Raw genomic sequence first — 6,121 nt, forward strand, 5'->3', positions numbered from 1 at the left:
TAGAAGTTTATTATTAAGGGAATGGCTTATAATTGTAGAGTTTTAGGTCCCCAGCAGGAGAGAGAGAGTCCCTCCTGTGTGTCCAGTATATTGGGAGCAGTTCACACTCCTCAAGGAAACATCTCTTCAACTGATTGGTTGCTCATAGCCACTTACCATAGAGCTAACTATGCCTGTATCAGGTACCATCACCATGGGAATAAGCACATCCCAACTGCCAAACTTCTGGAAATCCTGGCCTAGTCAACCCTAACCATTACAATGCCCATGGAAGCAGGAGTAAGAAATCAGATTTTGTATTGCATTTGGCAAATCTACTGCAAAACTCACCCAACCCCACTGCTATCAACTTGATTCCAACTCATGGTGGCCTTATAGGACAGAGCAGAACTGCTCCTTAGGATTTCCAAGGCTGTAAATGCTTTTGGCAGCACCACCAGGACTCTCTGCTTCTAAAGACCTTCTTCAAGTGTTCAAAAGTTAAGACGTCGCTTTGAAGATTAAGGTGCACCTGACCCGAGCTGTGATATGCACGTGAAAACTGGATAATGAATAAGGAATACCAAAGAATTGATGACTTAGAACTATGGCATTGGAGAATAATATCTAATATACTATGGATTACCAGAAGAACTAACAAATCCATCTTGAAGGAAGTATAGCCAGAATGCTCCTTAAAAATGAGAATGGTAAGACATCATCTCACCTACTTTGACATGTTGTCAGGAGGGACCAGTGCCTGGAGAAGAATATCATGCTTGGTAAAGTAGAGGGTCAATGAAAAAGAGGAAAACAATTAACGAGATGGATTAAAACAGCAACTACAGCAATGACATGAAACATAGCAATTGTTTTGTTTTGTTTGTGAGGATGATGCATGATCAGGCAATGTTTCGTTCTGGTGGATGTAGGGTTGCAATTAGAATGGATTCTACAGCACCTAACAAGAAAGTAGGGTCACCCATGGTGGAGAGGCTTTAGTGGAGCTTCCAGACTGAGACGAGAAAGAAAAGTCTGGTGACCTACTTCCAAAAATTAGCAAGTGATAGCCTTGTGGATCCCAACAGACCATTGTCCCATATAGTGCTGAGAGATGAGCCACTTAGATTGGAGGCAATACACAACTCACCAATCACAGCAATGGACAAAAACACATCAACGATCATGAAAATGACACCTGCCTGGACGGTGTTTTGTTTTGTTGCCTTGATGTCAACTAACAACAACTAACAACTGAGAACTTAACTCTTACTGTGGCCAACAATGATTGTGAGGATGGTGCAGGGCTGGACACTGTTTCCTTCTGTTGTGTATAGAGTTGCTATGAGTCAGAGTGAACTCAATGGCATTTAACAGCTACAACAAATGGACCAGGCAGTGTCCTAAGTGTTTTACTTACAAGATCTCATTTAATTTTCACAACAGTCCTATGACGCAAATATTATTATCCCTGATTTACAGATTTATCAACTGAGGTTATGAGAGATTCAGTAATTTCCCCCAGGTCTCATAGCTAGTAAGGGAAGAGCCTTACCTTAGGACTTCTCAAAGGTTTTGCACAGACATTCTCTCATTTGATTCACAAATTGAGCCTCTTTACTAGAGATATGTTCTTTTCACATAGATGGGCACACTGAGACCCATGAGAGAAAGAGCATTAGTTACAAGTGGGGAGGACCATGCTATGAATTGAATTGCATTCCCCTCAAGGAATATATTGGAATACTAATCATTGTAGATGCAAATATGACCATATTTGGAAACAGGAGTTTTATTATTATTATTTTTTTAAGTTAATGAAGTCAGACCAGAGCATAGTGGGTCCTAACCCTAATCACTTCTGAGTTACAAGAAAAGTGGAATAGACACAGAAGGAGATACCTTGTGAGAATGGACACACAGGGCAGATGCATTGACAAACTCAGGAATACCACCGATTGTTGGCTACTCAAAGCTGTGATAGTCAAAAGAGGACTCTCCCCATGAACCAAGCCCTGAATCTGAATTTCTAGTTTCCTGATCTGTAAGGAAATAAGTTTCTGTACCTTTTTTGGGTAATTTTTCTATGGTAGCTCTAGCTAACTAAGATAAGCATGAATGTAGGTCTGTCTGGCTCCACACTACTTCTATCTCTATTGGACATGGGGGCAAATGAAGAGAATGAAGAGAGATGCTCTCGGTTGAGAAGGAAGTTTGTGGTGTTGAATCTCATGCTAAGAGTCTGTGACCTTTGTTCAGCACATGACTCCTGGGGATCAGAAGTTAATTGACTCCCCAGTGGGTCAGGGAACTCTGGTCTATTTCATGGTCTTGGTCTGTGCCCCACACAAAGGTATTCCAACCCAACCAAATGCTGTTTCACATTCTTTTTTTCAACCCTATGCAGTAAGCAGGAAAGGAAAAGGAGTGGAGTGCTCAGCCCTGGGCAGTAGGCAGATTGATCCCTGAGCTCAGGTTGTATTACAACTGTCCACATCCTGGGGTATGATGAAACTCAGGTGCTTCCCAGGCGAGATATTCTTTGTTGCTAACACACCAACCATATCCTGGGACCCACTGCTGGAGAAAAGAAGTGGGCTCAAGAAGAAAGAAGATCTTCAGTGGCTCTATACTGTGTTAGGTACCTTCAGATACTACTTATTGGAATGCTTATCTCCCAGGTGGAGTTTCCATCAACTTCATCATAACGCACAGGAAAGAGTTGACAGGTGAGTGAATCAGGGTTTGGACTCAGGCGGTTTTGCTTCAGTGTGATGTTTGTTCAGCCACGCCCTCGTGGTGGCATAGTTTATTATTAAACACATTTCTGAATGCTTCCACGTGCTTTACCTGTTCACATAAACCCTGAAACAGTCCTAGGAAGATGTTACTGTGCCCATTCTACAGATGAAGCAGCCGGTAACAGAGGAAATAGAATTTGAGACTCAGGTCTGACTGACTGTAAAAGCCAACTCTAGCACACTATGCTGATTTTGTTTGATCTTTGCCCCTTCTACTAAGATGAGTGAGGAAAATGAGGACCAGACATTGAAGCAACAAGTCCTTCAGGGACCGGCACTTCAGACCTGGAGTGAAGACTAGATTTCCTGGTTCCCAATGTGGAACTCTTTCCTCGATATTAGTCTTGGACTTGAGTCTTCTCATTCTCTCTGGGTATCTGGGGATGCTCACCTGCCCTTGCACCAGTTCCTTCCTTGTACCAATCCCTCCCAGCCAACCTTGGTTATATCACAAGTCATGGCTTCCACACTCTCCATCTCCAAGGAATTCTGGGAGATATGGAAAAATGAGTCAGAGTGGGACAGTCATCAAAGTAAGACCCTATGGAGCAGTTCTACTCTGCACACACAGGATTGCCATGGTTTGGAATGGACTTGATAACAACTATGAATCGGGCTGTGAACCGCAAGATCAGCAGTTCGAAACTACCAGCTGTTCCACCGGAGAAAGATGAAGTTTTCTGCTCCCATAAAGATTTACAGCCTCAGAAACCCTGTACAGGGTCGCTATGAGTCAGAACCGACTCCACGGCACATAACAACAACAAACAACAGCAACAACAACAACAACAACCAACCACCACCTCCAGGAGTTTATGATGAAGGAGTACCTGTTGAGGAAGTGCTAGATCGGAGTGCTGGACCATGCACGTGACCTGGACATGTCAGTTCTCTGGACCCCAGCTTCTTACCCCAAGAATGAAGATAATCATAAAAGCTGGCCTATCTGGAAATGTCATCTTATTATGGATTGAATTGTAGTCCCCATGAAAGATATATGTTGAAGTCCAAAACCCACATTCAGGTTTCTGTGCGTGAGGTCTTATTCAAGCAGAGAAGGTTTTCCTTTGCAGACATTATCAGTTACATTAAGCAAGTCATAGTGGAGTCGAAGGAGTCCTGGTTTGGCAGTGTGGGTTAATGCGTCAGACTGCAGTCATTTGAACTGCAAGGTCGGTGGTTCAAGTTCACTAGCTGCTCCCTGGACTTGATGGCACTTAACAACAGCGACAATAACTGGAGTAGAGTGTGTCCTCATCTTCTTAGTGACATCCTTACAAAACTGAAGGACACATAGGGAAACAGAGTCACACACAGAGGAAAGACAGTCATGTGAGGCTCCAAGGAAGACCAATAAATGCCTGAGGCTACCAGGAACTGAAGAAGACAAAGACAGATCTTCCTCTAGTGCCAACAGAGAAAGAGCATGGCACCGCTAATGCCCAAAATTTGAACTCTTAGATTCCAGGACCATGAAAATAAATTTCAGTTGTTTAAAGCCACCCACGTTGTGTCATTCTGTTATGACACACCTGAGAAATGGAAGTGAATGAGATGGATTGACGCAGAAGCCACGATGACGGGCTCAGACACAGCAGTGATTATATGAGGATGGCACAGGTCCATGGGGTTGTTAGGAGTTGGTGCCCACTTAAAGGCACCAAAACCACAACAACAACAGGAAACTAAAGCACATCTTGGGGATCCATGAACAGTGTCTGGGACACGCTTGTGGACACTGCCATGCTTGATAAGAGATGGCTACTCTGCTCTGTTAGTGTAGTGGTTACGAATTGGGCTGCGAGCTGCAAGGTTGGCAGTTTGAAACTATTCCGCAGGAGAAAGATGAGGCGTCCTGCTCCCATAAAGATTTCCAGCCTTGGAAACCCTGTACAGGGTCGCTATGAGTTAGAACCGACTCCACGGCACACAACAACAACAACAACAACCCTGCCCTCAGAGCCCTGTAATCTCTCCTCGCTGGGTGCAGTGGTTGAGAGCTGCTTTGTTGGTCCTTCTTGGGCCCTGAAGGAGGGGTTCCCACTGAGTGAACCCTGAGATGCTCTGCTCTGGATCTGTTCAGCTGCACCCCTCCTTCTGGTTGTGAACAGTGCCACTTTATAAACCCAGACTTTCCACAAGAGCTGCGCCCCAGGCACATGTTTTCATCCTGCAGCCATAAAGGGAGATCAAGAAGAATTTACGGTCCAGGTTATAAAGTAATAACCACAAAGAGGCTGTATTGTTGGGTTCAGGAGGAGGTGAGCGATGAGTTCAGAAGTTCAGGACCTCCAGGTATATCCTGAAGGCTGATAATCCTCTAATGACCTGACACCAACTGATGCCTCCCCAAGGTCTGAAGGAGGAGGGGGTGACTTCCATGGTTCTCTGATTAGAGAACCACAAGATTGGGCACTGGAGGTGCCACTTTCTTGGGCTCCTACCTGTACACACCTGAGGAAGTGGGCTTCCCTGAGAACAGTGCCAGCTGAATTCTGCCCTGTGGAGTCCCATAGATCTGGCTTCCTCTCCTGACTTGTCGCTTACTGGCTGTGTGACTTTGGGTAACTCTTTCCACCTCTCTGGGTCTGTTTTCTCATCTGTTCACGGGAGGACAATACCTCTCAGTAGCTGAGATCATTTCTTGGCACACAGTGGGTGCGTAATGAAGGCAGCTTTGTCTTTCCTTGGAGTCCCTGGGTGGTGCAAATGGTTAAGCGCTTGTCTACTGACCTAAAGGTCATCAGTCTGAATCCATCCAAAGGTGCTTTGGAAGAAAGGCCTGGTATTCTGCTTCCAAAAGATGCAGCCTTGAAAATCCTATGGAGCATAGTCTACGCAGGGACATACGAGGTCACTATGAATAAGAATGAACTCAATGACGGTGAGTTTTTCACTTTTCTTTTCCATATTTTCTGTTGCTTGCAGGGCCCTCCCAGTTCTCAATTCTCAGAGCAGTGGGTCTGTAGGAGCCTTGGAATCACCCTGACCTGAGTGAGGTAGAGGTAGGAGCTCTGGTCTCTGTTCCCTGGACACTTTCTAGCTCTATGACTTCTCCAGAGAAGGGAAGTTCTCTGAGAGAACCCCGTGTCCTGGGGTTACTCAGGAGGTCTTTAACAAGTGCATTTACATATGAAGAGACTGAAGCTCAGAGAAAGGCAGGGACTTGGCCAAGGTCCCCCTGCTAAGATCCTGGTCTCAAGAAGCAAACTGCTTTTCGCCAGTGATTGGTCATGTTTTAAAGGACAGAACCGAGTGTCAATGACAAGACAGATTTGGTGAGGTGATTAGAGAAAGTGGATGGTCATGAAGACCTTGGTATTCAAACCTCTTCATCTTCA

This window comes from Chrysochloris asiatica, unplaced genomic scaffold (genome assembly GCF_000296735.1).
Source record: "Chrysochloris asiatica unplaced genomic scaffold, ChrAsi1.0 scaffold00076, whole genome shotgun sequence".
In the NCBI taxonomy this organism is placed as follows: domain Eukaryota; kingdom Metazoa; phylum Chordata; class Mammalia; order Afrosoricida; family Chrysochloridae; genus Chrysochloris; species Chrysochloris asiatica.